The sequence below is a fragment of the Centroberyx affinis genome, unplaced genomic scaffold (genome assembly GCF_046629955.1).
Source record: "Centroberyx affinis isolate AG114_WGS23_722 - 3 ecotype Tasmania unplaced genomic scaffold, CSIRO-AGI_Caff_v1 ptg001908l_1, whole genome shotgun sequence".
Taxonomy (NCBI): Eukaryota; Metazoa; Chordata; class Actinopteri; order Beryciformes; family Berycidae; genus Centroberyx; species Centroberyx affinis.
Window position 1 is genome coordinate 39,835 of NW_027280271.1, and position 24,635 is coordinate 64,469.

The window sequence follows — 24,635 nt, forward strand, 5'->3', positions numbered from 1 at the left end:
GTTCATGTAATATGTTGTACCGAGGGCGACCAGGATGACCAGATCTAATTGTTGGAGGAACTAAAGAATTGATCATAGCCCTATGTGTCACTTCAACTGATCTTGAGTTTTCATATGAATTTAATATGGAATGAAAACATATGTACACAGCCTCCAATGCACTTACACACTCTCTACTATCACCCTCTTCTAACTGCTGGCAAATCAAGAGAAAAGCAGATATTGTGTGTGGCCCTCACAGTATAATCTTGCCAAAACCATGCTGTCAGGTCCCATGCTGTCAGTTTCCCTTATAATGTCCTGAACACATCGCATTGTATCGGTAAAAAAATTAATAATGTCGTCCTCATTGCCATTCACTCCCAGAAACAAAAACTGAGCTTGACAAAGAAGGTAAATAATCAGAAAAATCATTGTGATCTTGCTATCCTACCAACAAAACGTATTAACTTACGAATTAAAAGTTTTCTTAGCCGATTTAGTCGCTTCCGTTTCAAACAAACTCTCTGTAAATGCTGCTGAGAAGCTGCAGGCTTTGTCCTGTGTCCTCAGTTCCTGATTGGCTGTAAACCAATCAGGAACTGAGAATTTAAACTGCCTTCCTGTGCAAACTACCTTCGGTTTCAAACAAACTCTCTCACACACACCATCATACTCTCTCTCACACAGACCATCATATTCTCTCACACTGACCATCATACTCTCTCACACACACCATCATACTCTCTCACACACTCTATCATACTCTCTCACATACACCATTATACTGTCTCTCACACACTGTCATACTCTCTCAAACACAGTATCATTCGCTCTCACACACGCTATCATTCTCTCTCATATACACCATCATACCCTCTCTCTCACACACACCATCATACTCTCTCTCACCCACTATCATTCTCTCATATACACCATCATACTCTCGCTCACCCACTATCATTCTCTCTCACATACACCATCATACTCTCTCACCCACTATCATTCTCTCTCATATACACCATCATTCCCTCTCTCACACATCATACTTTCTCTCACTCACTATCATTCTCTCTCATATACACCATCATACCCTCTCTCAAACACTATCATTCTCTTTCACACACTGTTATAGAGGGTATAATAGTGTATGTGAGAGAGTATGATTGGGTGTGTATGAGAGATTGATAGTGTATGTGAAAGAAAATAGTGTGTGTGAGAGTGCATGATGGTGTGTGTAAGAGTAAGAATGATTTATGGCCTAAACGGCCTCTCATAGTTTAGACCAGTGATTCTCAACCTTTTCCATATGAAGGACCCTAATTTAGTCCACATTAGAGCCACGGACCCCCATTTGATGAGAATTTGTCTCTCAGACCCAAATCTGAGAATATTTTTATTGTCAGATATGATTTTGTCTAGAATCCTATGACTATCTGTATTGTAGGTAGAGAGATAAACTGATCAGAACAGTCATTCTTCTACATTCTCTAATCGTGTTAACTTCTTGTAAATTAAATAATAGTGAAGTTTAACAATTCATCAATTTGCGGCTGACCCCCTGGAACCCCCTCAAGGACCCCTGGTGGTCCCCGGACCCCACGTTGAGAACCACTGGTTTAGACATTGTGAAATTCTTGGCCTAGATGAAAAGCCTCCATTAGAACCTTTTTGAATTGGTCATAGGACCTCATATGTCTTACAGGTAGCACAATACTCATGGCACATGCTGACACAACAGGTAACAGACATTGTGATGCCCAAAGTCTGCACTGCAGTCAAGGTTAAACTTTATCATTACAGCAAAATCCTTCTTCTCTGAGGGAAGAAGTGGGATGTGACCTTGGCCTGTGATCCACTGCAGAAACCTTGCAGCTGTGATGGAATGTGGGCTATCTTTGTCATCTACATGCCCCTGATCTTCAGCTATGAAGCAAATAGATAAAAAACAAGTGTTATGTGACAGTTTAAATTTAGTATTCCTTTACTGCAATGCAGTTCTTTAATTTAAAGAAGTGAATTAGACAGAGGTACTCTCAGCCACAAAAGAACAGCTGATCCAAAAAATTAAATCAAATGTGTGTGTAATTTCATGAGGTTTGGAGATAATTGACTCTCAGCCAAGCTCAATGGTTATAAATGGCATTCTGTGTTATTTTATTATTAGCAATAAGTCTTTCTACATAGAATGGAGATATAGATTGGCCTTTCTAAAAGTTTTCATGAAGAACTACAGGTTTAGGAAAAAATTAACAGAAAGTACCCTGGCAAATAATACCTATTACCATCATCAAGATTTTTCAAGGAGAATAAAACTTTAACCTGTTCGATACCAGTATAACTACAGGTGGCAGCTGGCTATTTTTTTAAAGACTACAAGCAGTCATAAACTTCAATCTTTTGTCACGAAAACACTCAAATTTGACAGCTTTTGAATTTTTGATTTGCAGGAAATCAAAAACTATATACCTTCAGCTTCATAAAGGAAGTCCTGAATAAAGTTGATCATCTCCAGCTCAACCTGATGCCTGGTAGTCCCTTTGTCACTCAGTTGTAGAAGAATGAATGCCATGACAAACTTTGCATTGACCTATGATGAGATAAATCAAGATGTAAATCATATCACCCTTTAATTATGAAATTTCATAGCAAGTAAGTGTTTCTTGTTAATAATAATAAATGTCACTCTTGTTTTGCTCACTTTTACATCTTCCCCAGGAACAAACAGGGGCTGGCAGATATCTGGGTACTGCCTGATTAGCGAAAGAAGGTCATACAGCTGCAGGCCCTCCCTTAGTTGTTCCAACATAGGCTGCAACCTCAGCACTGCGTGGAGTATGATGGCACTACAACAGTAGAAAGGAAAAAAATTCCTACAAAACCTTACTGATGTATTATATTTTCCTATACAAACAGAAATACATGTCCTAGCATACCGAACAATGGACTCCTTGTTGGCTGGACCGCAACAGCGGGGCCAGCCCTACAAACGCAAATGTCTGTCACTGACTGACTGAGTGACTGACTGAGTGACTGAGTGATCAAGTTACACCATTGGTCGGCCATGGCACGTGGCACATCATAGGATCACAGAGCCAGAAAGTTCAGTTTCGTTTTCTCCGCGTCTAGTTTCTCCGCTGAGCTCAGGAGCCCGTTTCTCCCACACAGTAAGCAGGCTGACCAATATCATGCATGTAAGCTGAAGCTAAAGTAGAATCTATACAATTATATCATATCACCGTTTATGTCGATGCATATGCGCGAGCTCAGTCCACCTGAAGCCCCTCTGTTCTGAGAGAGACACAAACAATCACGGAGGTTTCATCACGCCGAGGGCTTATTTCCGACCTTCCCGAAGTTTCCCGGGGCCACGGTTCCAGCCAGTGCCACTAGCTGGCCGCCGATTTGTTCCCGATGATCCGGCCGAGATTTCGGCCGGGGTCCCGACGACGATGTGCCCCTGGTGTCCGGCGAACAGCGTTTTCGGCACCGACGGGTAACAGAGCGCCTGGCGCTTGGATCAGCAGGATCAATGCGGGCCGTGGGTGGAGACAACAGCGGTGGAGAGAGAGACGGGACGCACTGGAACAATCAGTATGGATGTATGGACTATTATTCTGTATTAGCAGTCTACAGCGGAGTTAGTTACACCATTGGTCGGCCGTGGCACACTCATACACGGTCCAGCCATATACTAGGTATTGACCTAGTCTTGTTTTGAACTGAGATAGCTCCAGTATATCCGCAGTTTAAAGGTACTGTTTGTAAGATTCAGAAAATGCTTGTTATTAGTGACACCTGTGGCCGTTAAGGTAACTGCAGTCAGCATCCTGTTGCTCGTGCTCGCGCATGTGCCCGCACTCCGTAGGCGCGAGCAAGCATCCTGTGTATCGGCCAAAACAGTGACCATATGAACGTGATGGACCGGCATCATGTTGATAGATGAGAAAGCAGTTTCTTTTTTCTTTTTTTTTTACTTGCATTCAAATGTCAGTCACATTTGCTGATAGCCATGGTGGCACAGAGAAAAAAGTACGACCTGAAATTCAAGCTGTCAGTTGTCAAATTTGCTGAACAAAACTCAGGAGAAGCAGCAACAAGACATTTCTCCATTGATCTTTTCCAAGGTAGGCTACCGTTATTTTGATACGGGGCTCTCTCTCTCTCTCTCTCTCCCTCGCTCTCTCTGTGCTTTAGAACGTAACCGCTGTGAAACAATCAGAAAATAACGTTTTATTTCTCTGATTCACTGGCTTTCTCGCTACTACTGCTCCCTCTCTTCATTCACTTTCTAGCTCGCTCGACCATCTCTCTCTCTCTCTCTCTAGCTCGCTCGACCATCTCTCTCTCTCTCGGGCTATTAATTGAAGTTATATGTAGGTTAAGTATGTTTTCAGTGCTGTGATTTTGTGAGGAGGAACTGTGACTGTGTGTGAACTTTGTCGGGTGATAACGTTACATTGGCTGTATTTATAACATTATAGGTCGGCATTAGCTTGCTAGCCAGTTTTCGGCAATAGTTCGGCAGTAGTTTCACCGTGAGGCTCAGCAATGTCGCTATCTGTTATCTGCAATAACGCTAACTGTTAGTGAACTACACGGAATATGTAACGTTATATGTATTCATCATTTCCTGAATGACTGTAGTTCACCTTGCTGTGTCATTACAGCTTACCATTGTTTATTTCACCGTTACTGTAAATCAGCATTGTAGTTCACTGTACAAACGCCAGATCCATGCGGCGTAGCTAAGTTACAGCTAGCTGGCTAAACTTAGCATAGCTTTGTGTACAGTTAGATAACGTTATTTGGCCGCCGCTGCCGCACACGGGAGAAGTTTGCCTTCAGGGCTTTCTGCCAGAAAGCCTTTCTGACAGAAATCCACGGTTATGGTTTAGGTAGGGGTTAGGGTTACCCTAAGGCTTTCTACCAGAAAGCCCTGAAGGCAAACTTGTCCCGTGTGCGCCGCTGCCTTGCATCGCTCTTGGCTAGTAGAAGGCAATCGTTATACACCTTTGCTTTGTAACGTTACATCATTTATTGTTGGCTAAAATCAACACTATTTGTCATAATAGCTACATAAATTAGTATCATGGATCATGTTAGCTGGTGAAGGTATTTGGCAAGCTAGCCAACTAACATATCCACTCAGAAAGTATTATGTTACGAGCAAGCAAGCTATAGAAGTAGTGAAGCTGAAGAGACTAGCCACGGGAGCGCGCATAACGTCACATCCGTTGGAGTCTCCCGGAAAAAACGGCCCGAGTCCTTCACATAGAATGTAGCTTTACACACTGTTACAGGCAACGGAGAAAGTCGGCTGAGGTCTCATTTTTTAAGTTACGTTACAACCCGTTCACACATTGGCAATAAAAAATGATTTATACATGTTGAAAGTTTGTAAAAGTTACATATAGGACCTTTAAGATTTCATCAGATAGGTCTTCAATTGAACGCTCAGTCGACAACTCAACTCAAAAAAATTACCAGGAAGAACATCTCTGTGCCATATTCCATGTAAACATATGACAATATCATTTGACGGAATGCTTTTTTTCATTAACCCAGCATTTCCATCATATAGAGGTCATACCTGGTCAATTAACCCTTGAAACTAGACATCTGCCACTGCATCACTGTTGAGAACCGTCGGGTTTATCTGCCCACTACAGAGGTAACTGTAAGCCCATGGGCTGAAAAAGGCAGGGGCCCGGCCACCTTGTGCCAAACTAACAGCCAAAATCTCTCCAACAGTCCTATTTACACAAATTGAGCATGAATGTATTACTTATGTTAGAAAACATTTAACAAAAAGGAACAGTTTGTCCTTACTTGCATAAAAATAAACACACCTGTAGAAGCCACTTACTTACAGCATTTACTGTGGTGCTCAAGGGCCTTCTGTGTGAAGTAGTATTTTATTATTGTGTTGTTGTGGCCTTCTAATCTGTGACAGCACAAAAATGAACTACTAGCCAATTACTTTAGACTGGAATAGTTTAATTGGAAGTTCAACCAAAATATAAATGTAAAAATTGTCTGACTATATTTCTATGTAGCCATCCAGATAGTTTTAGTAGGGGTTGTCTAATTTGGGTTGTTGAGAAGACTGCCAATACTCTAAATTAATGGGGTTATATAATTTTTTTTTATGTACATTATAGAAAAACTAACAATTAACAGCATAACACACAACTCAAGGACAGAGGTCCTTCGATAAGTAGGATATATATAGATAAAAGTGTAAAATTTCTTCATGAATCTTGGGTTAGCTGCCCTTTTAACCAAAGTATGACAGACATCATTCATAAGCTGAAATCTAAAACTGTTTCAATGGACTCTGATTTTCCACTTGCTTTATAAGAGTCTATATAAAAATGCAAATATGTTAGTTTTTGTTTTACCTGTGAGAAATTCTTTTCGGAGAGCACCTGTGTCCACTCCTGCCTCCCCAAAGAAGGTCACTTTCAGAGTAGCAGTGGGTGAATTTTTTTTTTACGTTGCCACTGCAGAAGGCCTCTCTCCAGAATGTTTGTTCTTGAGATTTGGATGTTGAACTGTTTCTCTACGTCAACTCTTCGAAAATTGGTGTCCAATACATCATCAACACTGCCAAACAAAACTCATAATTAACGGATGTAAACTACTAATGTTGAATACAAAAGCTCTGTAGAAGTAAGTAAGTCATAAAGTTGACTTACTTCTTATTGTTCTGTGATTGGATAAAAGAGACTTTGAAATCAAAGTGGAGCATAAGGATTATGTTTTGGTCAAAGTCTGTTACCAACCTGAATATTGTTGTGAGAAAAAATAACTAAACTTTATTTGCAATAGAGATTTGACATCTAGCTTACAAACCTCTGCATATAATGCATTTAAATGTGTCTTGGACAGAGGTGGCTTGGGCTGGTAAAGGCCATGGTGGATACTTTGCTGGCCTTGGCGTATTCGGCCAGCTCTCTCAATGTTTGAGATGTGGCTGGCACCAGCTCCTCGACCTTTTCAGCCGTGTCTCCAGCCTCAAGGCGACTGGGGGAACAAGCAAAATGTACAAAAAGTGAATTGAGAATACGCCCTTGACTCTCCAACTTTAACTCAGTTATGATCTAGGTAAATTTCTGCAGAGAACTGTAAAAGTATTATTCAAATGTCTATATTGCAAATGGTAGGGAAGCACTCCTAGCTGTTTGAAAAAGTTTACACAATTTGCAAAGGGACTACTCCCCTTGATAATTGCTTATTATAATAACATATAATTTAGAATGTAAAATCATGTGTCAAAATATAAAAAGTGTATATTTAAAGGAGGTTCACTGAATTAACACAATTCTCAAGTAATTTTCTTACATTATGAACAATTCATAGAATGATTGCTGTAGTCTCCCACTAATCAGATAATTGTTTATGGTGTGTTATGCTAGCCCACTAACAATCAATTGAGGTTAGGGTTAGTGTTTGCAAAAACACTTAAGTTCACCAAAAAAGTGTTCAACTCATTTTTCATATCGAGGAGGCACTGGTGAACAATGGTATGTTCTTACGAGAGTGCCTTCGTTTTACTCATGTAAGTTATTTAATTTAATTTTGATGCAATTCATTATATAATTTAATTTCATAACTGGTATGTAAAACGAAGATCCTCTCATAAGAAAAACTGTATATCGTTGTTTCCCTGTGGCTCCTTGAGATTAAAAATTTGTCATCAGTTGAACATCAGTTTGGTGAATGTAAGTGTTTTCGGGTGGCGCAGTGGTTTGAGTTGCCCAGTGAGGATTTGGTTCCAATGCATTTCACCATCGTCCCGGGATTCAGTACAGTAATTGACCAAATACTTTTGGAATTCACTTTGTAAATAATAATAAATAACGTACCTGTTGTCCCGGTCCCCTCTAGAATCCTGTTGCCTTGCATGTCACATAGAATGACGGTTTCCTCTGTCCTCAAGTCACACTTGACTTTTTCCGTGATGATGGGGACAGTTGCCTCACGCTCTGTGAACTCGACAATCATTGTACCACTGTCATGGCACACATTCTGTGGCCTTCAAAGTCGTTGTAAAAACGGTGATAACTGTAAAGTGTTTTCTTAGTGGTCAGTTCAGATCATGTGACTCATAGGTTAGACGTCAACCAGGAAAAGACTAGTGTGCAAGAATTTCTCCATGTGGTCAGACCAAGCCCCCAGGAACAGCTCTGGGCTGTGCGGCGATTTTGGCGTAGTGGCCAAGCTCGGTATTGCAAGTCACGTGACGCCATGGGGCCCAAAAAGACTTTTTCCCATAGAGATACATGGGGAAAGAAGCGCCTGTAAAACTCCGGGAAAATTTTTCTGGGTATCACACATAGTCAAAATGGAGTCTTTGAATTATCAATTTTTAAATCATTGGGTCCATTTTTCTTTGGAAGCCACCAAGAGCCGTATAAAGCTGTATTTTCTGGAGCTCCGTGAACGCGCCTCTAGGCCACGGGAACGCTCCATGCGCATTCACCGCTTCTACTCCACTGTTGACAAGCTATACAGCTAGCTGATTGTTAGCAGAGGCTTTTAGCTGTATGTGATCAAACTAGATCACATTAAACTCAACCTACACGTCCGCCGACACTTAGGTTTAACAGGCAAGACTTCAGAACAATAACGGATGGTTTCTAATTTGTTTTTATTTCTCTCTTGATTACATAGGTCGCTTGCAAGCTAGATAACGTTATAACAGTGCCGTAGTTAACCAGCTACATGTAGCATATGCAGTTCTATGCACCTACTTATTATTGTATATTTATTTACATCTCAAAATTCTCTGTTTATAGACTATGCCTATGTACTTTTCTTTATCCTATTAAAGTTATGAATATATTTGGGATTTGATGGTTGTTTTAATTTCTTGTACTGTCTGTAAATTTATATTTAGATGTCCAATTTGAGTTAACCTGCTTGAGTTACTGATAATGTCTATTATGTAAATGGAATTGAGTCTTCTTCCAACCACTGCATAGGGAGATCAAGCTTATAGAAATGTTGCTATGACAGAGTCTAGATAGTGTAACACTTGCAAACTCAAGTAAACCTTGGTGTGACACAACAAACCTAGAATATTCCCAATGATAATAATTTAACTGATTTTTTTTTCACTAGCAAACCTTACATCTAAGTTGCATAATGCAAACATACACTGTTTATATAGGACTGTGTTTGATAAGAGTACCAATATTTATGTCATGACTAAATGTTGTGAGGTGACCCACCTTTGATCCAGTGTAGTTCAGTCCCATGGATTAAATCAATACATGCAGCAGAATGATAATGGCTACAAGTAATACTATCTATACATTGAGGCAACAGCATGTTGGTTAACTTGCAGTATGTGGTCTAGATGTGTGGCTTTAGTCAATATTGTCAGAAATTACTCACACTGTTAGTAACATAATATTGATATATGTGACTCGAAAAACATAATGCTGGTAAAATGTAATAACCAAGGTAAGATGGAGATGGAAAAGTAATTTGAGGGCAATAGACTACAGAGTGATGACAACTAAGACTTATTCAAGAGATGATCCAAGACAAACTGTTATATGTAAAGTAAAGATTTATTTCAAAATACGTTCCATTCTACATGTTAAATACATGTAGACATCATAAATAAGTTAATTTCTTTGGGAGCATTTTCCAGAGAAGTGTCAGTGGTTCTTGAAGAGCAGGAGTTTCTGTAACAGAAGAAACTGCCGTAAGTATCTGCGGCTCAGTGTCTTACAGAAAACAGTTAGCATACATCATGATGATGATTACAGCACAGGGTGAAAACTACTTAATTTGTGAAGCACTGGCTCCAGTACAGGTGAAAAAGCTACCAAGTCATCAATGACCGATGTGAACCATCTCACATCGAAAATGCTCTAAATTAAGTTCAAAATAAATCTCCTCACCTGGTTAAGCGACATGGACCTGGCTAGCGATGTGTGGCATGAACTCGACTCCCTGTGAGAAATACAAGATAATGTTCAACACAACAAGTGGAGCAACACGAGTGGAGCATAAATCACAAATGCAAAGTTTAGTCTATGATCTAATGAACATTTCTCTCTTTAACTAAGTTAACTTGTTTGATGTTAACCCATGGATATGTTAGCTGACTCCGTCTCGTTATGCTAACCGTTATTACCAACGTTAGCTCAACTTTATCCAGACTGAATCACTTCACATCGGATGTAAGATTTATACAAATAAAGCAAATGTTCTGTGATTGAATAAATGATAGAGTCATACCTGGACGGCACTTGACTCATCTGGGATAGGCGGGGCCAAGAAAAACACTACTGCGCAGGTGCTGTCGGCCACGGAAGTAGGAGTCGTAGAAACTTTTTTGGCGTATGCGCTGGGTGAGCAACTTTCATTGGAATGAATGGGCCGCCATCTTTGAATGCCTGATCCATAGTTTAATACATCCATGGGTCAGACAGAAAGCTCCTCTCCTTTTTTCCTTTGCGTTCATGCCTTGGAGAGCCTTTGCTTGTAAGTTTTGTTACCTTTTCTGTGCAAATGTGCATATAAATAATTTGGAATTCATATGTTTGGATTAAAAACTACTTGTGATAATTTCATTTGCTAAGTTTAAAAATGCTAAGCTAAGCTAAAGGTGGCTTCTTGTTGTAGGATGTGCATGGAGGCTATTTGTAAGCAATGAAAATTCATTTGTGCTGTATTTTGATAACAGTCTGTAACCAAAGCATTGTAACTTTGTATTTATTTCAGTTTTACAAAGAAAAGAGAAGAGAGGACTCAGTAAAACATCTTAACTTTACTCCCGTGTTCGACTTTCTCTGAATCTTGTTTGTTAGCTATCTGTCAGTTTGTGCGTAGATGGAACACGCATCAGGGACGGAATAACCACCATCTAGAAGGATTGCACCTGCCTCCACCCTTCCTATATAGATGTTCCTTTTGAGACAGAGAGAGAGGGAGAGAGAGAGAGAGAGGCATTACTGGATTGATAGGGCGGGTATAAATAATGGATGGATGGATGGATGGAAACTGTATTTTGCAGTAACATACAAGTGCCACAAGATGGCATTTATATATTATATAGCTAAATTTGAAGTACCGTATGGGAACCGTGCAACTCACTGAATTTTCCAAAACGCGTTCCTGCAAATTTTTCACAATAAAAGCCTTGTTAGGAAATGAAGGGATTCTGTCCACTGAAACGTTAAAGGGCTTTTAATTTGAAAGGGATACAGGAAGTATTGATTTTGTATTAATAGCATAATGCCGTAACTTACGGTAATATTACCGTAAATTCTCTAATGACTGACTGACTGCATGATCTGAAAAAGCTGTGTGTTGACCCGGCTGCACCGTGGTAAAAAAAAACCAACATCGAAAGTGTCTTAGTAAGGTGTTGGGCCACAGCCGCAATAACAGCTTCAATGGGCCTTGGCATAGATTCTACAAGTCTGGAACTCTACTGGAGGGATGGAACATCATTCTTCCAAAAGATATTCCCACATCTGATGTTTTGATGATGGTGGTGGAGGCCGCTGTTGAACACGTTGGTCCAAAATCTCCCATAGGTGTTCAATTGGGTTGAGATCGTGACTGCAAAGGCCATAGCATATGATTCACATCATTTTTATGTTTCTCCACTCAATTATTCAGGGTTTCCTTTTAATTTATCACCCGTCTGTATAGCAGTAGTGTTACACAGTGTAACTTTAAAGTCTGCTATTAAAATCTATTTCTCTCACTGTAGAAGTGTAGAAGACTTTTAACACCCTGTGGCTCAAATGGATATCATAATTTTGCTAGCTCTACTGTGATAGAGATGTTGCAAAAATTACTGAAATGATTTGTGTAGGCAACAAAATAATCTACTGATAATCAAATGTATGTATTTTTATATTATTTTGTTACTTGTGTTGTTGTATTGTCATGATTCATATGTCAACATGAGGAACATACGTACATTGTCTATGGCCTCTGCAATGGCCATCTCTAGGTGTTGATCGGAGATGCACTTTCTGACGAGTCCCCTGTCTAACCGGAACTGCCTCACACTTGAAGCTCCCCTCCGCACCCCCATCTCCATGATTAGATGGTTGGAAATTAGCTGGTCCGAAAAACCGTTTACATTACATACATTTGGTGTATGGTCTCTTCATGGGCCAACAAGCTAACCATAGTCAGATATTCAGATACACCTACACCTACCCTTACACCTGGCTACACCTACACTGTTGGCGGTAATTATTATTCTTCTGTAGATTTTATGGCGGGTCGCCACCTACTATGAGGTGCATACCGCCACCTACCATCACGGAGTATAGATTACAACGTCAGGGAGTCAGACCCTCCCCTTCAGACCAGTCATGAAATCGAGGACAGCTCGACGGCATTTGCTGTACATCGAGTACAGCAAATAATAACAAAATAATAACAAAAGAGCCTCATGATATTTTAATAATACATTTTATTTGTATAGCATCTCATACAGGGAACTGCAGCAAAGTGCTTCACAATAAGAAAAAAAGAAAAACAACAAAATGTAGAGCAAAAGGCAAATACTCATAGAATAAACACTATAAGTTAAACAATTAAAATGATTTAAAAAGGGGAGATTATTACATCGTTAGGTAGAGGTTTTGTTATGAAAACTGTTGAGACAGTTATGGAATAACTAAATTGTCTCAGATGGGGGTCCCTGAGACAACATCTACTATCTAACTATAAAGGAAGGAATCTGTCTGTCCTTATCATATCTGCATATCTCGAGAACCGCTCATCCGATCGACTTAATACTTGGCGGGTGTATTGCTGAGGACCCAAGGGAGTGCAGTGTCGAGTGTGAAGTCGATCGGATGAGCAGTTCTCGAGATATGCAGATATGATAAGGACAGAATGACAGACAGACAGACAGACAGACAGACAGGTTGGTACTGTCAGGATAGATCACCCGATGGCCATCCCATAGACCTTTTTGCATACATTTGTCGCAGCCATAATAGCCTGAATAGTGCTTCATGGACTTCACAAGCGCTTTGGCTGGGGCATCACAGGTCACTCAACGCAGATTCAACTTAATCAGACCATTGTCTGTCTCTAGTCCGTTTTCCATAAGGTTGTAAAGGTCACCAACAACATCATGAACAAAGTCAAGATTGGTTGGCTTTGATACACCAAAACACAAAGCAAGAGGAAAAACTGAGGGAGGAGACAGATTCAATTTGCACAAAATTGGCCACAGCGACTGACTGCTGCTTTTGAACAGTGGCAAACCATCGATGTTGAGTGAAATGTCAATGCAATCCAACTGGTTTATGGATGCAGGTGGGTACATTTCCAGGTGTTTCAAAAGCTGGTCTTTGCAGCCAAGGTATATGTACTCCATTCCTGATTTCACCTCAAAGTCAACACTTTTGGGAGTCTCAAGCAAGGTTTTCACTGTCCTAGGTAGCTCTGGATGGCCATGTTCCCTCAAATTTTTTAAGACAGAATCAACTGCATTGTATTTGACATGAAATTCATTTGCCCACTGTGCAAGACTGTGTCTGAGGGAGGGGCTAGTTTCCACATCACTGCTATTACTGCTCTGGGCCATGAAATCATGAAAATTAGCATCATCTGCATACTCATCACAGTATGCAGTATGCACATGTAGCGGGGTTCACTCAGCGTTGTGTATTTTTGAATGAAGATGCAACGACGACCGGGTAGATGACGGCATATTTATTGTCACCAGCTTGCATCTGTATTAGAATAGTAGTAGAACAGTGATGAATACACAGGTCTCTGTCATGAATATGCTCTACTGCGCCATCTCTCTCAAAGTCCAGAAGCAGAATGAACGCATTTTGGGTACACTCACACAGCGAGTGTGACAACAACATATTTACATTACATGTACTTTTTTCATTAAAATGAATATGTACAAAAAACACTCAAAATGGTGTACAAAATAGTGTGCAATTCTCCTTTAAAATAAATTAAATTAAATAAAAACAAAATAATATAAACCCAACATACCTGTATTAGAATAGTAGTAGAACAGTGATGAATACACAGGTCTCTGTCATGAATATGCTCTACTGCGTCTGTTAATCACCAACAATACTACTCTCAATACATGACAGAGGTGGAAATCTTGTAAACAGTGCACCCTCTCACTATATAGAATGACTGAGCAACGTCAGGTGCGGCAAGTTCCTTTCGTATCTTCTACAAGTTTGATGCACAGAAATGAACAACAAAATGCATGAGAATTGCAGCACAAAACATGAACTAGTTACGGTTATCATCATTACCATCGATGGTAAGTGAGAATACTATTTACATAGTAGTTAACAAAAAAAAATTACAGAACACAGGAATGCATACCATCTCTCTCAAAGTCCAGAAGCAGAATGAGCGCGAACTAGCACGTTACAGAACTTCCGCTCACAACGGAAGAGTCCATCACGATAAATTCTTCCTAACACTAAATATCAGCTTTGAAATGAGATGCACGAATTCTATTTACTTTGTAATGACTTCCGAAATGTACTTTTGTCCATTAAATAACACAGTGCCTTGTAAGAAATTAGTACAAAAATCAGGAAGTTACCCACACAAATAAACCGGTTGGTTTGGCCACTCTGCTCCTTCAAAATAAGAGTCCTCTTTATGCCTAGTAGTGCGGATCAAAATAAGAGTCTCTGCTTACAATCTAGCATAACAACATCACACTGCCACACACAGGATCTTCATCTACTACAGGTGTATGCTCTTGCTGAGGGGACAGCAGTGCATGACATTGATAATCATCACTGCTTGGTTGCAAAGACTCAGATGGAAGTGTTTCAGGACCTGCACTTTTTTCTTGCAGCTTTTTTGCCCTTTTCCAACGGGCAGTATAAGACTTACCCGACATCTACAAGTCTACAATAACACACACACCACACAGGAATTTTTCCTGGCACAATATATGAAGCAAACATATGTCTTTTATTGAAAAAAGATAGGGATGGAACTAATGCAGCTTCTTATAGGCCTTTAAGCTTTCTAAACAATGACCAAAAGATAATTGCAAAGGTTTTAGTTAACTGATTGAATAAACATATTGGCTCCCTCATACATCCTGATCAATCAGGCTTTATTCCTGATAGATACTCTTTTTCAAATGTTCGCCACCTGTTAAATGTAATGTACTTGGCTAAAGCACCTAATTCTGCCGTAATTTCTCTAAATGCACAGCAGGCGTTCGACCAAATTGAATGGAAATATATGTTTGCTGTTCTTGAATGTTTTGGATTTGGTGAAAAATGTATGGCTTTGCTTAGAATGCTTTATGCCTGTCCCAGGTCTGCTGTGTTAACCAACTATGATAAATCCACCCAGTTCCTATTACATCGTGGGACTCAACAGGGATGTTGTCTTTCTCCGTTGCTCTTCGATTTGGCGCTCCAGCCTTTGGCGATTTCTATTAGGAGTAACCAACAAATAACAGGAATAAAATTGGGCACTGTGGAGTCCCTTATTGGCTTGTATGCCAATGATGTGATCCTGAGTCTCTCTGATGTCCAGACCTCTCTTCCTCCTCTTCAAGTCTGATTGGGGATTTTGGTAAGATATCAGGTTTCTCTATTAATTGGGAAAAGAGTCTCTTTATGCCCCTTACTGATGATTTAAACTCAAGTTTTCTTAACAACCTGCCCTTTAAAATCTCGACTGATCACTTTGTCTATCTTGGTCTGAAAATTTCCAGGAATCCAAAGCATTTATTCAAGCTCAATTACCTAGATATGGTTATGAAGCTCAGAAAATACATTGAAAATTGGAAGCTTTTACCATTATCAATGATCAGTCGGGTGAATGCTATAAAGCTGGTGGAACTCCCTAAATTTCTTTATCCTTTTCAAAATATACCCATTTTTCTTACATCCTCATTTTTTAAGACCTTGGAATCTATAGTCTTGCCGTTCATCTGGGCATACATACGTTTTCAACATTATTATTGGGCTTGTAATGCCAGAGCCATGGTATTCTGGCATCTAGGCTCCCCTTCTACTGGGGTGGGGGATAATGTATTTCCAAGGTAGCTTGATTTGGAGGCACATAGGGCTGTTACACTGGCTAAGTCATCCCTGTCTGCTGTAGTATTCTCTAAGGTCAATCCATCATTAAAGCAACTAAAAGATGATTTTATATTGAGTAACTCAATAAGGGTTCTCAGGCAAATCAAGGGGGTGCTGACTCTCTCGACACCTCGGTGTACACGCCAATTTGCCATAATCATAATTTTAAACCAGGTCAAACGGACACTGTTTTTACTGCCTGGGCAAAGAAGGGCTTATGTGTAATTAAAGATTTTTATGTTGACAAACATTTTGCATCGTTCACTCAATTACAAGCTAAATTTGGTCTCCCTCATAGGCACTTTTTCTGTTTACCTACAGGCCAGAAACTTTGTAAGGCAGTCTCTTGCTCAATTTGACTCGTTGCCTATCCACCATGTCTTTTACGACCTTATGTCTAAGGCCCCTACCTCCAAACACTTAGTGTCACAGTTTGTCGATCTTTTCACAGTGACCACCCCCTCTAACCATCTCAAGGAGGCATGGAGTATGGAAATCGGTTCTGAGATATCTGATGAGCTTTGGGAAGAAGGGTGCTAGGCTCCAGTTCATACAGTTCAAGGTTGTACATCGCATACACTTTTCGAAGACCAAGCTGAATAAGATCTACCCTTCTATTCCAGCCACATGTGACAAGTGTAAATCGGGACATGGGACATTAACTCATCTGTTTTGGTCGTGCCCCAAATTGCTGAAAGTTTGGGAGGAAGTATTTCAATGGTTTAGTGTAATAACTGGTAAGCAGATCAACCCCGACTGTGTTCCTGCTATTATGGGATGTTCTGAGAGTGCCTTTGAGCTACCATACGAGACCCAACAGGCTCTCATGTTTGACATGGTTATAGCTAAAAGGGTTATTTTGAGAGAGTGGAAATCAACCTCCCCTCCTTGCTTCAAGAAATGGCTTAATGACATGGTTTCCTGTTTGTATTTAGAGGAGATAAGGTAATCCAGATCTAATTCTCACTCAAGGTTTCTGAAGATCTGGGGACCCTTCATTGATCATTAGGGGACGGGGTGTTTGATGTATGGGTCTTGTGTATGTGTTGGTCTATATGTGCCCTGATGAGTATGCCCCATTGTACATTTAATTTGTTTATCTTGATCTAATCTACTTTGCATTTATTTTTCCATTGCATATTCACTGGTCATCTTCTGACCATGGTTATGTATGATTTCCTCTGACCTCAGGACAATTTTGGATCTGGTGGACATTCAGTTCTGGCAGCTACAGACATTGTTGACAAGGACTATTCTAGCATGCACGGATGATTAACAGTCATCCATGTTATACAGCTCTTTGTGTTTTGTTTGTACTTTTACACAATCAACATGTCAAATTCCTCCGTGGTTGTTGGGATAGCTTCACCCTGGCTATTACATGTTTTAAATCTCATTTCTAGCCCACAGAGTCACCAAAATGTTTATATGTATATGAAAGCATATCATAGTACATCGAAGTGCGATCCCATTATACAAGCACAAATCCTTACAACTTTGAGCATAATGGAAGGCAATAGCAAATCTAAAATTGGTTGATACAAAGACAACAACAGCAAAAGAAGAGGAATCTAGTGGTAGGAGAGTCAGCATCAAGTGTAAAAATTAGAGAGTGTACCTACTGCTGAGCACAGGAATAGTGAACTTTGTCAGAGGCCCCTAAATCAAGCAATTGATTGGCACTTCGGCTCTTGCAACACGACACCCTCCTCAAAAAAAATAAAATAAATAAAACTCATGGACCTGTGCAAACCACAAGGATCAACAATTTCAATTCATAATGCCAAATTTTGTCGAAAGGCGATGAGTTTGCAGCCATGAAACTCTATCGTTAACGAGCCCACTAGCATGACACTATTCTAATTAAAACTGTTTACTTTCCCTTCAGAATCGCGCAGTTAACCATCGAAAAGGTTGTGTAGGCCTATCGAGCTTTGGTGACTGGGCAACAGAGTTCGTGGAGCAGGGCACATACATTAGCAAGCAGAGCGACAGGGAGAGATCCCAGTGAGCATTTTTCTGTTGAAAAGACGTTTAAAAAATGACTATGGTCACCGGTGAAAAGACGTTCAAAACAGGTTCAAAAATGAAAGTTTTTTCACCGACTATTTGAAGACATTGATTGAATGTTCACATTTAGACCATATTTCACCGGGATATTACACCGGTGAAATATGGTCTAAATGTGAATGTTCAACATTCAAAGACAGGAAAAATAAAGGGAGAGAGAGAGATGGGGGGCGACATGCAACAAAAGTCCACAGCCGGATTCAATCCACAGATGTTGTAGTTATGAGGTATATGTTTTAACCAGTAGACTACCGGAGCGCGCTGCATTTTGTGTTGAATATTTTAGTATATAACCCTTAGTATATACACCACTTAACTATGTCAGTGTCAGTTGTAGTTGAAGCTGTACCACCTAAGTATTTGCGCATGCGCGTTACAGCAGTAAGCGCAATTTCTTATTTTGCATTAATGTATAGAAGTGCTCCCATTACGATGTCCTGGAAGCTTCTTGTTGGCAGCACACAGCCTATATAGTTATAGTTATAGTTAGCTAGGTACTCACTTGAGTACTTTCTACGAGTCCTTCTTTTTGTTTTCATGGATTCATTTTGATCTTCTGATGATTCGCTTGTGGAGGTTGATTCTCCAGCTTTCCTTTTGCAACCTGATAGCCACCGCTCCATTTTTACTCTTCCCCCGCCAATGATGAGGTATTCCCTCAATTACAATTCCCCACCAATGACGAGATATAAGATATGTTCCGGCCGGATCAAAAATAGGTCAGATAAATGAAGAATAACACGTAATTTAAATCCCATGGCTTTGTTTTATTAGTGCTGATTACTTTTTTTAATGCAAATATTTAATCATAAATACTTTATGAGTTGATACGTGCCATGTTGTGAGGATCCCACTGCTTTTCTGTTGGTGAGTTGGAGGCTGTGTTTTGATTTTCTGTTGTGATTCTGAAAAACGTCGACATGGTAGATCAGAGCTGCTGCATCAAGAACTGCCATAGTAGGTCACACCATCGTTCAGGGAGAAAACTGGACAGTGGAATACGTTTTTTCACCTTTCCTACATGGAAAAAACACGAAGGGAAGCAGGTTGAGGAGGTGACGAGAAGATGCCTGATGGCGTGGGTAGCTGCAGTAAGAAGGAAAGACATTACTTTTAACAACATTCCTGCATCAATGAAAGTGTGTTCTCTGCATTTTCAGTCGGGTGAGTTCTCTGGTCTCTAACTTTGACCTAAATTGTACAATATTGTCAGTTTTTATATTTCTTAAAAAATACACCTGCTCTCATTACCTTTCTTACGATGGTCTGTGAAGTGTAAACATAGGTGTGTGTGTGTGTGTGGAGCAATGGGTAAAATCAGAAAAACAGGCAAATGCAAAACCACAACAAATGTTCAGGGATGCAACGTATTTATTACTTAGGCTACTTATTCTCTGTCCTGCCAGGGAATTTCATTTAGTTCTTCTGTCAGCATGAGATGTTGTTGAAATGATATTAAGATTTGCATCATTGTGTATAATTTACAAAATTCCTGTATTTACAGGACAACCAGCATATGAAATGCTGGACACCCATCCTGACTGGATGCCAACTTTGCTTTTGGGCCACAATGAAGTGAAAGTGACACACAAAGAGAGGTTTGCATGTCAGTTAAGGAGACACTTGAAACATGAGAAGACTGGGGACAGGGCAGGAGAGGAAAAACAGGCAAATGCATCCAAGCCGAGATATCGGCTTGGATGGAGCACCACCTTCAGCTTAACTTGTCAAAGACTGAGCTCCTTGTCATCCCAGCTAGTCCCTCTGTACAACAACAGATCAGTATCCAGCTCAAATCAACTCAGCTCATTCCCACGAAGTCTGCCAGAAACTTGGGTGTCATGATTGATGACCTACTAACCTTCAAGGAGCATGTGGCTTCTGTTGCTCGGTCATGCCGATTTGCTCTGTACAATATCAGGAAAATCAGACCCTACCTGTCTGAGCATACAGCACAACTCCTGGTACAGGCGCTTGTAATATCACGCCTTGACTACTGCAACTCCTTACTGGCAGGGTTCCCGGCATGTACACTCAAACCTCTGCAGATGATCCAGAACGCGGCGGCGCGTCTGGTCTTCAACCAGCCCAAAAGAGCACATGTCACTCCACTATTCATATCCCTCCACTGGCTCCCAGTTGCTGCCCACATCAAGTTCAAGTCCTTGATGCTCACCTACAAAACAGCAACCAAAACGGCTCCGACCTACCTGAACTCCCTCATTCAGGTCTATGCTCCCTCCTGCTCACTACGCTCTGCCAAGGAGCGGCGCCTGATGCTGCTACCACAGCAAGGCCCTAAGTCACTAGCTAGACTCTTTTCTTCTGTGGTTCCCCGGTGGTGGAATGAGTTACCAAACTCCATTCGATCCGCAGAGTCCCTCTCAATCCTTAAGAAAAGGCTAAAGACCCAGCTATTTAGCGAATACCTAATGGCCCGTGTAACCAAACCAAAAAAAAAAAAAATTTAATTTTTTTTTTGCCTCTATGCACTCTATGCATTGCCTCATAGCACTGCCTTGTAGCACCTATGTCCTGTTGGACCAGCACATAGCTTTATAGCACTTACTCTCGTTGTTTTCTCCTAACTAGAACCTTGCTTGTGTTGTATGAAAAGCTCATGTGTAAGTCGCTTTGGATAAAAGCGTCTGCCAAATGTGAAATTGTAAAATTGTAAAAACTGTAGAGGAAGTGGAGGAGAGGGTTCAACAGGAAGCGGACAAGAGGGTTCGACAGGAAGCGGAGGAGAAAACACAAGAAGAAGAGGAGGAGGTGGCACAACAGGAAGCGGAGGAGGTGACACAACAGGAAACGGACACAGCACAAAATCCTGATGACCAGAGTGTAGAGGAATGTGTGCTCTGCAAATCTAGGCATGATGAAATCAACCGTCTTCTGGAGGAAAACAGGCATCTGAAGCATGAACTTGATGAACGGAAAATTTAAAATATTACACTGGACTTCCAAGCTATGCCACTTTTCAGGTTTTGTTGTGCCATATAATGCCATTTCTGCCTCAGGGAAGAAGAAAGTTGACACCTTTTCAGATGATCCTTCTTACCTTAATGCGTCTGAGAATGGATCTGCCGATCCAGCACATTAGCCATCTATTTGGTGTGCACCGACCAACTGTTAGTGCTGCATTTCAGGACACAGTGAGTGTTTTATACTCACGCTTGTCTCCACTGGTGCATTGGCCAGACAGAGAGAGTTTGTGGGTCAGTATGCCGCACCAGTTTGTGGAAACATTTGGAAATCATGTCGCTGCCATTGTGGACTGCTTTGAAGTTTTTATAGAAAGACCATCCAATCTTCAGGCAAGTGCACAAACATTTTCAAACTACAAACACAGTCACATACTGAAATACCTCATTGGCATTACTCCACAAGGAGTTATTTCTTTCATCTCCAAAGGGTGGGGTGGGCGCACTAGTGACAAACGAATAACAAAGAACAGTGGTTTTCTATACAAACTACTGCCAGGTGACAGTGTTGGCAGATCGAGGTTTCGACATAAAGGAGAGTGTGGGAATGATTTGTGCTGAAGTGAAGATACCAGCATTCACAAAGTTGCATTCAGTTGAATGCAAAGGATGTGGAGGAAACAAGATGCATTGCACATCTCAGAATCCACGTGGAGAGAATTATCAGTCTTGTACGCAACAAATACAAAATACTGTCTTCAAAAATTCCAATCAATATGGTTCTGCCATGTGAGGGTGAGAATGTGACATTCTTAGACAAAGTTGTCGCAGTTTGCTGTGCTCTGACAAATGTGTGTCCAAGTGTTGTGCAGGGATTGCTAAAAAGTAAGCTGCAGCCCTGTGCATTTGTTGTGGTTTTACACTGGTCAGTTTTCCCAATTTAACCCACACACACACACACACACACACACACCTATGTTTACATTTCACAGTGTATGATTGATGAGAACAGGTGTATTTTCGATGCAATGAAAATATTGAAATTATGCAGGAATAAAATCTGTGACCACACACCATACTGTGACCAACTGCAGGGGACACCGTAAATGAACACTTAGAAAAAATGTACTGTTGTAGCTCTGTCCATGATAGTAGTCCCATACCTGTGTTGTTGACCCTCAGCTACACCTGTCATAATCTCAGGGGATGAACAAAGCAGAGGTCATGTAATGGTATCTCCCTGAGAATTCCCAGAGAATCCCCCCCCCCCCCCCCCAGTTTTAAAAGGCAATTTGACTAGTAGGATAATAATTGCTGTTGTTGAATTCATGGTTCATGTTATCCAGACAATATGGAACTACAAGACAATAAAGCAAGGCCACATTACATGAGTCAAAATAAATTTATTTCGAGTGTTTTCAATGAACAGATTGCTCACAGATTGCTTTGTTAAGGCTCTTGTTTACATTTTTTTTAAATGCCTTGTTTCTATTGTTTGTGAAGCAACTTTTTATATAAGAGCAAAATAAAGACTTTAAACGACTTTACTCTGTTTCTTTAAATACAGAGTGCTTCCACAAAGATCCTTTGTGACTGTATACCAGCACGGCTGTGATTCGGTCGTAGGTTGGAGATAGGCTGAAGATAATCACAGCTGTATGTTTACCTCTTGTCCACTCATTGATGTTGTTGCTTTGCGCTTTGAGTAATACATACACTCACAACCTCAGTAAAATCTCAATGTAAAATGATTTAAAAAATAAAATGAAAATTTGAAAATGAAATTTTGAAATTGAAATTCAATTGAAACAAGTTACAAATAACCCATGTGTCAAAAGGGGTGTATGGTTCTTTAATACTGACAGAATCCACATGAAAACTATTAAAGACTAACTATGTTTATAACTTAATTTGTAATAGGAGTTTGACCAGAGTCCTGTCAGCCCTCAACATGAACCTGCTGGAATTGTGGTCCCACCTGTGGCATGCCCTCTCACAGACCAGACCCTGGCAGACCTCAGAGCTACAATCTGTCCAACTGCAGCATCAGACCATTATGGACGAGAGCTGTATATTTCTGCTCTGAATTATGTACTGCTTCACAGCACTGTGTAGAATGCATAGCAAAATCAAAAGTTGGTAAATGTATAGAAATTGATCCAAATGGATCTCTATTGCACCTGATGTGCACATAACGTCATGCTGATGGCTATGTTCATGGCGATGACCAGCAGACCAGCAGCATTGTACTTAATCCAACAGAGTGTTGTTGTGAAAACAAAAATTAAACTTAACATTCCAGACTTTGCCCCAGACTCTCCTGTGTTAGTAACATGGAAACAGTAACCTGATAACTGATCTGCTGCTGCCCTACACACTTTAAGGTAGGTAATGGTATTACCTTGTGATATTTATGTAGTGTTAGTGGACCTGTACAGGATGTTTTTGTTTTTTGTTGTTTATTTACTTCCTGTAGTGGCTGACCAGCCAAGCCATCCTGACTAATGATGGAAAGGACTGAGTTTTAGGCAGAAAGTTTCAGCTGCACTTAAAGCTTATAAAGAAGCATAAAGCATATAAAGAAATCTGCCTTTCAAGCTGAATGTTCATGGTTTTAATGTAAATGACTGGTCTGTAGTTCACAGGGGAGTCTGTGTTTCAATTAAAAACATACCATTAAACAGTAGTATTTGATTTCAAATATTCTTCCTTTGTCTTGGTTCTGCAGGAGTTTGGTGATTTAGTGATTAATTTGGTCATTCAAATATCTATGAATACAAGCTTCAGTCTTAAGGGAAAAAAGCAGATTAATTACAGAAAATTTTTAATTTTTTAATCGTTTCCCAGCCCTAATTTATTAATTTTGTGAAAATGAACACATTAATTTTAAATGTTAAATGTGTTTTTTTCCCATGGCGCAGCTGGGGACATCAGGCGACTGACAAAATCAAAAGTGGGTCAATGTATAGAAATGGCTATTGATAGCCTAATCTAGCTGTGCATGTAAGAATTTTTTTTTAGTATTTTCCTGTTAAAATATACTACACATGCCCTAAATTCATACAGAATCACACAAGGCCGAATACTGCTGATCCACTGCCAACTCTGTAGAAAAATTGTTGTGTCTTTATTCATTGCCGTTTACCTGTTAATATTTTAACAGGTAAAGTAGTGGTACTTTACCTGTTAAAATATTATTTCAATGTATTGAATCAAGTGTAAAAATTTCACTAAGACTAACATTTGCACTAAAGAGTTGTACAAAAGGCTTTATTTTAAGAAATTGAATGTACAAAGCTCAAAGATTAAAAGGAATACCTCACAGTTGTAGCAAAGAGGCTTCATTTTAAGAAACCACTGATTTGTTTGAAGCGAACTAAGGTAAGATTTACACAGTCACAACTTTGGATTGGCCATTCAAAGCCATTAACTGGGGATTTTAACTATCTGAAATCAAACGGTTGAGCATTGTCCTTTAACTGTATTTTTACTGGTTCAGTTTTTAGTGTCCCGTGCTCACCATAGGCCTGTTGATGTCCACTGGTGTTGTGTGTCACTTCAT

At 40.1% G+C, this 24,635-nt stretch overlaps 1 pseudogene; it reads left to right on the forward strand.

Moving 5' to 3' along the window:
- Positions 1-19,069: 19,069 nt before the first annotated feature.
- Positions 19,070-23,159, forward strand: LOC139653278 (uncharacterized; annotated as a pseudogene).
- The last annotated feature ends 1,476 nt before the right edge of the window (positions 23,160-24,635 follow it).